The 12219-nt window shown below is 38.5% G+C and overlaps 1 long non-coding RNA gene across 1 annotated transcript; it reads right to left on the bottom strand.

Annotated features, from left to right (window-relative positions):
* Window positions 1-3055: 3055 nt before the first annotated feature.
* LOC309660919 lies at window positions 3056-11643 on the bottom strand. Its single transcript, XR_014263719.1, has 2 exons — window positions 5958-11643; window positions 3056-5126 (listed from the first exon to the last, which is right to left on the bottom strand). It is a non-coding gene; the product is annotated as an uncharacterized lncRNA (long non-coding RNA).
* Between the last annotated feature and the right edge of the window lie 576 nt (window positions 11644-12219).

Here is a 12219-nt window from a genome sequence, read left to right as displayed (position 1 = left end):
CACTTTGTCCCAGCTTACCCTTCCCCCACCCCATGTCCTCAAGTCCATTCTCTACATCTGCGTCTTTATTCCTGTCCTGCCCTTAACTTCATCAGAACCATTTTTTTTTTTTAGATTCCATATATATTTGTTAGCATACAGTATTTGTTTTATTCTTTCTGACTTACTTCACTCTGTATGACAGACTCTAAGTCCAATCACCTCACTACACATAACTCAATTTCGTTTCTTTTTATGGCTGAGTAATATTCCATAGGACATATGTGCCACATCTTCTTTATCCAGTCATCTGTTGATGGACACTTAGGTTGCTTCCATGTCCTGGCTATTGTAAATAGAGCTGCAATGAACATTGTGGTACATGACTATTTTTGAATTATGGTTTTCTCAGGGTATATGCCCAGTAGTGGGATTGCTGGGTCGTGTGGTAGTTCTATTTTTAGTTTTTTAAGGAACCTACATACTGTTCTCCATAGTGGCTGTATCAATTTACATTCCCACCAACAGTGCAAGAGGGTTCCCTTTTCTCCACACCCTCTCTAGCATTTATTGTTTGTAGACCTTTTGATGATGGCCATTCTGACTGGTGTGAGGTGATACCTCATTGTAGTTTTGATTTGCATTTCTCTAATGATTAGTGATGTTGAGCATCTTTTCATGTGTTTGTTGGCAATCTGTATATCTTCTTTGGAAAAATGTCTATTTAGGTCTTCTGCCCATTTTTGGATTGGGTTGGCTGTTTTTGTGATATTGAGCTGCATGAGGTGCCTGTAAATTTTGGAGATTAATCCTTTGTCAGTTGCTTCATTTGCAAATATTTTCTCCCATTCTGAGGGTTGTCTTTTTGTCTTTTTTATGGTTTCCTTTGCTGTGCAAAAGTTTTAAGCTTCATTAGGTCCTATTTGTTTATATTTGCTTTTATTTCCATTTCTCAAAGATGTTGGTAAAAAAGGATCTTGTTGTGATTTATGTCAGAGTGTTCTTCCTATGTTTTCCTCTAAGAGTTTGATAGTGTCTGGCCTTACATTTAGGTCTTTAATCCATTTTGAGTTTATTTTTCTGTATGGTGTTAAGGAGTGTTTTAATTTCATTCTTTTACATGTAGCTATCCAGTTTACCCAGCAACACTTATGGAAGAGGCTGTCTTTTCTCCATTGTATACCCTTGCCTCCTTTATCAAAAATAAGGTGACCATACGTGTGTGGGTTTATCTCTGTGCTTTCTATCCTGTTCCATTGATCTATATTTCTGTTTTTGTGCCAGTACCATACTGTCTTGATTACTGTTGCTTTGTAGTATAGTCTGAAGTCTGAGAGCCTGATTCCTCCAGCTCCGTTTTTCTTTCTCAAGATTGCTTTGGCTATTCGGGGTCTTTTGTGTTTCCATACAAATTGTGTGTTTTTTTGTTCTAGTTCTGTGAAAAATGCCATTGGTGGTTTGATAGGGATTGCACTGAATCTGTAGATTGCTTTGGGTAGTACAGTCATTTTCACAATGTTGATTCTTCCAATCCAAGAACACAGTATATCTCTTCTCCTGTTTGTATCATCTTTAATTTCTTTCATCAGTGTCTTACAGTTTTCTGCATACAGGTCTCTTGTCTCCTTAGGTAGGTTTATTCCTAGCTATTTTATTCTTTTTGTTGCAATGGTAAATGGGAGTGTTTCTGTAATTTCTCTTTCAGATTTTTCATTAGTGTATAGGAATGCAAAAGATTTCTGTGCAAAAATTTTGCACAGAATCCTGCTACTCCTGTTACTCTACCAAATTCATTAATTAGCTCTAGGAGTTTTCTGGTAGCAATTTTAGTATTCTCTATGTAAAGTATCATGTCATCTGCAAACAGTGAGAGTTTTACTTCTTTTCTGATGTGGATTCCTTTTATTTCTTTTTCTTCTCTGATTGCTGTGGCTAAAACTTCCAAGACTATGTTGAATAATAGTGGTGAGAGTGGGCAAACTTGTTTTGTTCCTGATCTTAGAGGAAATGGATCTGCATCTATTGAGATTATCATATGGTTTATATCCTTTAAATTTTTTAATATGGTGTATCACATTGATTGATTTGTGTATATTGAAGAATCCTTGCATTCCTGAGATAAGCCCCACTTGATCATGGTGTATGATCCTTTTAATGGGCTGTTGGAATCTGTTTGCTAGTAGTTTGTTGAGGATTTTTGAATCTGTGTTCATCAGAGATATTGACCTTTAGTTTTCTTTTTTTGTGACATCTTTGTCTGGTTTTGGTATCAGGGCGATGGTGGCCTCATAGAATGAATTTGGGAGTGTTCTTCCCTCTGCTATATTTTGGAAGACTTTGAGAAGGATAGGTGTTAGCTCTTCTCTAAATGTTTGAAAGAATTCGCATGTGAAGCCATCTGGTCCTGGACTTTTGTTTGTTGGAAGATTTTTTTTTTTGGCTGTGTTGGGTCTTCGTTTCTGTGCGAGGGCTTTCTCTAGTTGAGGCAAGTGGGGGCCACTCTTCATCGCGGTGCATGGGCCTCTCACTATCGCGGCCTCTCTTGTTGCAGAGCATAGGCTCCAGACGCGCAGGCTCAGTAGCTGTGGCTCACGGGCCCAGTCACTCCGCGGCATGTGGGATCCTCCCAAACCAGGGCTCGAACCCGTGTCCCCCGCATTGGCAGGCAGACTCTCAACCACTGCGCCACCAGGGAGGCCCTGTTGGAAGATTTTTAATCACAATTTCAATTTCAGTGCTTGTGATTGGTCTGCTTATGTTTTCTATTTCTTCCTGGTTCAGCCTCAGAAGGTTGTGCTTTTCTAAGAATTTGTCCATTTCTCTCAGGTTGTTCATTTTATTGGCGTATAGTTGCTTGTAGTAATCTCTCATGACCCTTTGTATTTCTGCAGTGTCAGTTTTTACTTCTCCCTTTTCATTTCTAATTTTGCTGATTTGAGTCTTTTCCCTTTTTTTTCTTGATGAAGCTAGCTAATGGTTTATCAATTTTGTTTGTCTTCTCAAAGAAATAGCTTTTAGTTTTATTGATCTTTGCTATTGCTTCCTTCATTTCTTTTCATTTATTTCCAATCTGATCTTTATGATTTCTTTCTTTCTATTAACTTTGGGTTTTTGTGGTTCTTCTTACTTTACTTCCTTTAGGTGTAAGTTTAGGCTATTTATTTGAGATTTTTCTTGTTTCCTAAGGTAGGATTGTATTGCTATAAACTTCCCTCTTAGAACTGCTTTTGCTGCATTCCATAGGTTTTGGGTCATCGTGTTTCATTGTCATTTATTTCCTGGTATTTTTGAATTCCTCTTTGATTTCTTCAGTGTTCTCTTGGTTATTTAGTAGCATACTGTTTAGCCTCCATGTGTTTGTATTTTTTACAGTTTTTTTTTTCTCCTGTAATTGATATCTATAGTCATAACATTGTGGTTAGAAAAGATACCTGATACAATTTTAATGTTCTTAAATTAACCAAGGCTTGAATTGTGACCCAAGATATGGTCTATCCTGGAGAATGTTCCATGAGCAATTAAGAAGAAAGTGTATTCTGTTGTTTTTGGATGGAATGTCCTATAAATATCAATTAAGTCCATCTTGTTTAATGTATCATTTAAAGCTTGTGTTTCCTTTTTTATTTTCATTTTGGATGATCTGTCCGTTGGTGAAAGTGTGGTGTTAAAGTCCCCTACTATGATTGTGTTACTGTCGATTTCCCCTTTTATGACTGTTACCATTTGTCTTATGTATTGAGGTGCTCCGATGTTGGGTGCATAAATATTTTCAATTGTTATATCTTCTTCTTGGATTGATCCCCTGATCATTATGTAGTGTCCTTCTTTGTCTCTTGTAATAGTCTTTATTTTAAAGTCTATTTTGTCTGATATGAGAATTGCTACTCCAGCTTTCTTTTGATTTCCATTTGCATGGAATATCTTTTTCCATCCCCTCACTTTCAGTCTGTATGTGTCCCTAGGTCTGAAGTGGGTCTCTTGTAGACCGCGTATATATGGGTCTTGTTTTTGTATCCATTCAGCTAGTCTATGACTTTTGGTTGGAGCATTTAATCCATTTATATTTAAGGTAATTATCAATATGTATGTTCCTATTACCATTTTCTTAATTGTTTGGGTTTGTTTTTGTAGGTCTTTTCCTTCTTTTGTATTTCCTGCCTAGAGAAGTTCCTTTAGCAATTGTTGTAAAGCTGGTTTTGTGGTGCTGAATTCTCTTAACTTTTGCTTATCTGTAAAGGTTTTCCTTTCTCCGTGGTCAAATCTGAGTGAGATTCTTGCCCAGTAGAGTAATCTTGGTTGTAGGTTTTTCCCTTTCATCACTTTAAATATGTCCTGCCACTCCCTTCTGGCTTGCAGAGTTTCTGCTGAAAAATCAGCTGTTAACATTATGAGGATTCACTTGTATGTCATGTGTTGCTTTTCCCTTGCTGGTTTTAATAATTTTTTTCTTTCTTTTTAATTTTTGATTGTTTGATTAATGTATGTCTCAGTGTGTTTATCTTGTATGGTTTATCCTGTATGGTACTCTCTGTGCTCCCTGGGTTTGATTATTTCCTTTCCCATTTAGGGAAGTTTTTGACTATAATCTCTTCAAATATTTTCTCAAACCCTTTCTGTTTCACTTCGTCTTCTGGGAACCCTATAATTTGAATGTTGGTGCGTTTAATGTTGTCCCAGAGGTCTCTGAGACGTTCCTCAATTCTTTTCATTCTTTTTTCTTTATTCTGCTCCTTGGCAGTTATTTCCACCATTTTATCTTCCAGTTCACTTACCCATTCATCTGCTCAGTTATTCTGTTATTGATTCTTTCTAAAGTATTTTTAATTTCAGCACTTGTGTTGTTCATCACTGTGTGTTTGCTCTTTAGTTCTTCTAGATCCTTATTAAATATTTCTTTTATTTTCTCCATTCTCTTTCCAAGATTTTGGATCATCTTTACTATCATTTCTCTGAATTGTTTTTTCAGGAAGTTTGCATATTTTGTCTTCATTTATTTGGTCTTGTATGTTTTTACCTTGCTCCTTCATTTGTAACATATTTTTTTGTCATTTCATTTTTTTTTTTTTTTTTTTTTTTTTTTTTTTTTTTTTTTGCTGGGTAGTGCTATATTCCTGTCTTACTGGTTGTTTGTCCTGGGATGTCCAGCCCTGGAAAAAAAAAAAAAAAAAAAGGGAGAAAAAAGAAAAAAAGGAGCAGTACAATATCAAGTGTAAAAACCAAAACAATACTAGAAAGATAAACATTATAGTAGGAAATAAATCTATAATTGAAAAAACTGCAACAAGGTAAAATAAAACCACAACAGAAAAAAGAAAAAAAAAGGGGGGGGGGAGAACAAGCCTAAAGGAGAGAACAATAACAAAGTTTAAAGAATAAAATAAAAGCATAAAAATAAAAGATTTATTAGGAGAAATAAAAATATAAAAGAATCAACAATAATGAATCAACAAGGTAAAACAGAACCCTAATCTAAAACAGGAAAAGGGGAGATTGACTCAAGATGGCAGAATAGAAAGATGTGCTCTCACTCCCTCTTGCAAGAGCACCAGAATCACAACTAACTGCTGAACAATCATCGACAGGAAGAAACTGGTACTCACCAAAAAAGAGACCCCACATCCAAAGACAAAGGAGAAACCACAGTGAGACGGTAGGAGGGGCACAATCACAATACTATCAAATCCCATAACTGCTCGGTGGGTGACTCACAAACTGGAGAACACTTATACCACAGAAGCCCACCCACTGGAGTGAAAGTTCTGAGCCCCATGTCAGGCTTCCCAACCTGGGGTCCGGCCACAGGAGGAGGAATTCCTAGAGAATCAGACTTTGAAGGCTAGCGGGATTTGATTGCGTGACTTTTTGACAAGACTGGGGGAAACAGAGACTCCACTCTTGGAGGGCACACAAAAAGTAGTGTGCACATCGGGACCCAGGTGAAGGAACAGTGACCAAATAGGAGACTGAACCAGACCTACCTGCTAGTGTTAGAGGGTCTCCTGCAGAGGTGGGGGGTGGCTATGTCTCACCATGAAGACAAGGACACTGCAGCAGAAGTTCTGGGAAGTACTTCTTAACATGAGCCCTCCCAGAGTCTGCCATTAGCCCCAACAAAGAGCCCAGTAGGCTCCAGTATTGGGTCGCCTCAGGCCAAACAACCAACAGGGAGGGAACCTAGCCCCACCTATCACCAGACAAGTGGATTAAAGTATTACTGAGCTCTGCCCAACAGAGCAATGGCTAGCTCTACCCATAACCAGCCTCTCCCATCAGGAAACTTGCACAACCCTCTTAGATAGCCTCATCAACCAGAGGACAGACAGCAGAAGCAAGAACTACAATCCTGCAGCCTGTGGAACAAAAACCACATTCACAGAAAGATAGACAAGATGAAAAGGCAGGATGCTATGTACCAGATGAAAGAACAAGATAAAACCCCAGAAAAACAACTAAATAGAGTGGAGATAGGCAACCTTCCAGAAAAAGAATTCAGAATAATGATAGTGAAGATGATCCAGGACCTCAGAAAAAAATGGAGGCAAAGATCGAGAAGATGCAAGAAATATTTAACAAAGCCCTAGAAGAATGAAAGAACAAACATAGATGAACAATACAATAACTTAAATGAAAAATACACTAGAAGGAATCAATAGCAGAATAACTGAGGAAGAGGAACGGGTAAGTGACCTGGAAGACAGAATGATGGAATTCACTGCTGTGGAACAGAATAAGAAAAAAGAATGAAAAGAAATGAAGGCAGCCGAAGAGACCTCTGGGACAACATTAAAAACAACAACATTCACATTATAGGGGTCCCAGAAGGAGAAGAGAGAGAAAAAGGACCCGAGAACATATTTGAAGGGAGTATAGTCGAAAACTTACCTAACATGAGAAAGGAAATAGCCACCCAAGTCCAGGAAGTGCAGAGAGTCCGATACAGGATAAATCCAAGGTGAAACATGCCGAGACACATAGTAATCAAATTGGCAAAAATTAAGGGCAAGGAAAAATTATTGAAAGCAGCAAAGGAAAATGACAAATAACATTCAAGGGAACTCCCATAAGGTTAACACATGACTTCTCAGAAGAAACTCTGAGAGCCAGAAGGGAGTGGCATGACATATTTAAAGTGATGAAAGGGAAAAACCTACAACCAAGATTACTCTACTGGGCAAGAATCTCACTCAGATTCGATGGAGAAATCAAAAGCTTTACAGACAAGCAAAAGCTAAGAGAATTCAGCACAACCAAACCAGCTCTACAACAAATGCTAAAGGAACTTCTCTAAGTGGGAAACACAAGAGAAAAAAAGGACCTACAAATACAAACCCAAAAGAATTAAGAAAATGGTAATAGGAACATACATATCAATAATTACCTTAAACGTGAATGCATGAAATGTTCCAACCAAAAGACACAAGCTCGTTGAATGGATAAAAAAACAAGACCCATCTATATGCTGTCTACAACAGACCCACTTCACACCTAGGGACGCATACAGACTGAAAGTGAGGAGATGGAAAAAGATATTCCATGCAAATGGAAATCAAAAGAAAGCTGGAGTAGCAATTCTCATATCAGACAAAATAGACTTTAAAATAAAGACTATTCCAAGAGACAAAGAAGGACACTATATAATGATCAGGGGATCAATCCAAGAAGAAGATAAAACAATTGAAAATATTTATGCACCCAACATCGGAGCACCTCAATACATAAGACAAATGGTAACAGCCGTAAAACGGGAAATTGACAGTAACACAATCATAGTAGGGGACTTTAACACCACGCTTTCACCAATGGACAGATCATCCAAAATGAAAATAAAAAAGGAAACACAAGCTTTAAATGATACATTAAACAAGATGGACTTAACTGATATTTATAGTACATTCTATCCTAAAACAGCAGATTACACTTTCTTCTCAAGTGCGCAGGGAACATTCTCCAGGATAGATCACATCTTGGGCCACAAATCAAACCTCAGTAAATTTAAGAAAATTGAAATCATATCAAGCATCTTTTCTGACCTCAACACTATGAGATTAGAAATGAATTACAGGAAAATAAATGTAAAAAACACAAATACATGGAGGCTAAACAATACGTTACTAAATAACCAAGAGATCACTGAAGAAATCAAAGAGGAAATCAAAAAACACCTAGAGAAAACTGACAGTGGAAACACGACAATCCAAAACTTATGGGATGCAGCAAAAGCAGTTCAAAGAGGGAAGTTTACAGCAATACAAGCCTACCTCAAGAAACAAGAAAAATCTCAAGTAAACAATCTAACCTTACACCTAAAGGAACTAGAGAAAGAAGAACAAACAAAACCCAAAGTTAGTGGAAAGAAAGAAATCATAAAGATTGGAGCAGAAATAAATGAAATAGAAACAAAGAAAACAATAGCAAAGAACTATAAAATAATAGCTGGTTCTTTGAGAATATAAACAAAACTGATAAACCATTAGCCAGACTCATCTAGAAAAGAGGGAGAGGACTCAAATCAATAAAATCAGAAATAAAAAAGGAGAAGTTCCAACAGACACCACAGAAATACAAAGCATCCTGAGAGACTACTACAAGCAACTTTATGCCAATAAAATGGACAACCTGGAAGAAATGGATAAATTCTTGGAAAGGTATAACCTTCCAAGACTGAACTAGGAAGAAATAGAAAATATGAACAGGCCAATCACAAGCAATGAAATTGAAACTGTGATTAAAAATCTTCCAACAAACAAAAGTCCAGGACCAGATGGCTTCACAGGTGAATTCTATCAAACATTTAGAGAAGAGCTAAAACCTATCCTTCTCAAACTCTTCCAAAAAATTGCAGAGGAAGGAACACTCCCAAACTCATTCTATGAGGCCACCAACACCCTGATAGCAAAACCAGACAAAGATACTATAAGAAAAGAAAATTACAGACCAATATCACTGATAAATATAGATGCAAAGATCCTCAACAAAATACTAGCCAACAGAATCCAACAACACATTAAAAAGATCATACACTGTGATCAAGTGGGATTTATCCCAGGGATGCAAGGATTCTTCAATATAATCCAATCAATCAATGTGATACAGCATATTAACAAATTGAAGAATAAAAACCATATGATCATCTCAATAGATGCAGAAAAAGCTTTTGGCAAAATTCAACACCCATTTATGATAAAAACTCTCTAGAAAGTGGGCATAGAGGGAAACTACCTCAACATAATAAAGGTGATATATGACAAACCCACAGCAAACATCATTCTCAATGGTGAAAAACTGAAAGCATTTCCTCTAAGATCAGGAACAAGACAAGGGTGTCCACTCTCACCACTATTATTCAACATAGTTTTGGAAGCCCTAGCCATGGATATCAGAGAAGAAAAAGAAATAAAAGGAATACAAATTGGAAAAGAAGTAAAACTTTCACTCTTTGCAGATGACATGATAGTATACATAGAGAATCCTAAAGATGCCACCAGAAAACTACTAGAGCTAATCAATGAATCTGTTAACATAGCAGGATACAAAATTAATGCACAGAAATCTCTTGCATTCTTATACACTATTGATGAAACTCTGAAAGAAAAACTAAGGAAACACTCACATTTACCATTGCAACCGAAAAAATAAAGTACCTAGGAATAAACCCACTTAAGGAGACAAAAGACCTGTATGTTGAAAACTATAAGGCACTGATGAAAGAAATTAAAGATGATACAAACAAATGGAGAGATATACCATGTTCTTGGATTGGAAAAATCAACATTGTGAAAATAACTATACTACCCAAAGAAAACTACAGATTCAGTGCAATCCCTATCAAACTACCAATGGCATTTGTCACAGAACTAGAACAAAAAATTGCACAATTTGTATGGAAACACAAAAGAACCCGAATACCCAAACAATCTTGAGAAAGAAAAACGGAGCTGGAGGAATCAGGCTCTCTGACTTCAGACTATACTACCAGGTTACGGTAATCAAGACAATATGGTACTGGCACAAAAACAGAAATATAGATCAATGGAATAAGATAGAAAGCCCAGAGATAAACCCACGCACCTATGGTCAAGTAATCCATGACAAAGGAGGCAAGGATATACAATGGAGAAAAGACAGTCTCTTCAATAAGTTGTGCTGGGAAACTGGACAGATACATGTAAAAGAATGAAAGTAGAACACTCCCTAACACCATACACAAAAATAAACTCAAAATGGATTAGAGACCTAAATGTAAGACCAGACACTATAAAACTCTTAGAGGAAAACATAGGAAGAACGCTCTTTGACATAAATCACAGCAACATCTGTTTTGATCCACCTCATAGAGTAATGGAAATAAAAACAAAAATAAACAAATGGGACCTAATGAAACTTAAAAGCTTTTGCAAAGCAAAGGAAACTACAAAGAAGACGAAAAGACAACCCTCAGAATGGGAGAAAATATTTGCAAATGAATCAACGGACAAAGAATTAATCTCCAAAATATATAAACAGTTCATGCAGCTCAATATTAAAAAGACAAACAACCCAATTCAGAAATGGGCAGAAGACCTAAATAGACATTTCTCCAAAGAAGACATAGAGATGGCCAAGAAGCACATGAAAAGCTGCTCAACATCACTAATTATTAGAGAAATGCAAATCAAAACTACAATGAGGTATGACCTCACACCAGTTAGAATGGGCAACATCAGAAAATCTACAAACAACAAATGCTGGAGTGGGTGTGGAGAAAAGGGAACCCTCTTGCACTGTTGGTGGGAATGTAAATTGTTACAGCCACTATGGAGAACAGTATGGAGGTCCCTTAAAAAACTAAAAATAGAATTAACATATGGCCCAGCAATCCCACTACTGGGCATATACCCAGAGAAAGCCATAATTCAAAAGGACACATGCACCCCAATATTCATTGCAGCACTATTTACAATAACCAGGTCATGGAAGCAACCTAAATGCCCATAGACAGACATATGGATAAAGAAGATGTGGTACATATATACAATGGAATATTACTCAGCCATAAAAAGGAACGAAATTGGGTCATTTGCAGAGACGTGGATGAATCTAGAGACTGTCATACAGAGTGAAGTAAGTCAGAAAGAGAAGAGCAAATATCATATATTAATGCATATATGTGAAACCTAGAAAAATGGTACAGATAAACTGGTTTGCAGGGCAGAAATTGAGACACAGATGTAGAGAACAAACATATGGGCACAAAGGGTGGAAAGCAGCAGGCGGTGGTGGTGGTGGGATGAATTGGGATATTGGGATTGACATATATACACTAATATGTATAAAATAGATAACTAATAAGAACCTGCTGTATAAAAAAATAAATAGAATAAAATTCAAAAATTTTAAAAAGTTAAAAAATTTTAAAAAATAAAAGAGGAAAAAAGAAAAAAATAAAATTAAAAAAAAGCCTTGGCTATGGGGCAGAGTTTAGGCCGGGGTGGAACTTAGGCAGGGGCGGGGTTTAGGGTGGGGCGGGACCTAGGCGGGTGGAGAGGTTACGTTTGAGCGTGGGGCGGGGCCTAAGCGGGGCAACATTCAAGCTTGAGGCAGGCCCTCTGCCTCAGAACTCCGCAGAAGCGGAGAGGCAGCACTTCAAACGGAGCGTCTTTGGAGTGTGCTGTTCCGGAGTTTGGAGGTAAGGCCCTGGGTGAGGGTATGTGGGTGGGTTTTAGGCCCAGCGCTTTGGAGGGGGTCTCCGAGTGTAGAGGTCGGGCCCTGGGTGGCGGTGTAGGGCCGGGGCTTGTGTTCTGAGCGGCAGGAGGGAGGTTCCGAGGGCGGAGGGTTAGGACCTGGAGCCCAAGAGGCTTCCCGGTGCCTAAGTGGACAGAGAAGGCACTGGCCCTGTTCCCTTCCGTTCCTTCACACCCCTCCCCCTCTCCCCTGTCGCCGCTGGACCCCTAACTGTGCGTGGGCCCTGCTGGGCGTAGGAATTCCTCCCCTCCCCCAGCCGCCCCTCAGGGGTGCTGGTCCCAGGTGTCCAGCCTTTACTTTTGCTCCGCCTTCCCTCCCACTTCCTCAGCACCCGCGCGGCTGGAGGGTCCTCAGTGGGCAGAGAATCAGGCCCGGCATTTCAGCAGGTTCCTGGGGGCCCAAGTGGGTAAGGGAAACCTGGCTACACTCCCTTTTGATCCTCTGCCCTCCCAGTGGTTCCCCAGTTTCCCCCTTCGGGCGTGGCATCCCTTCACCTCACAGGTAGAGAGGCCTAGATGC

Source organism: Balaenoptera physalus (assembly GCF_965194825.1).
Source record: "Balaenoptera physalus genome assembly, chromosome: 5".
Taxonomy (NCBI): Eukaryota; Metazoa; Chordata; class Mammalia; order Artiodactyla; family Balaenopteridae; genus Balaenoptera; species Balaenoptera physalus.
The sequence above is the reverse complement of the archived record's forward strand: the minus strand, read 5'-3'. Positions and strand labels throughout refer to the sequence as shown.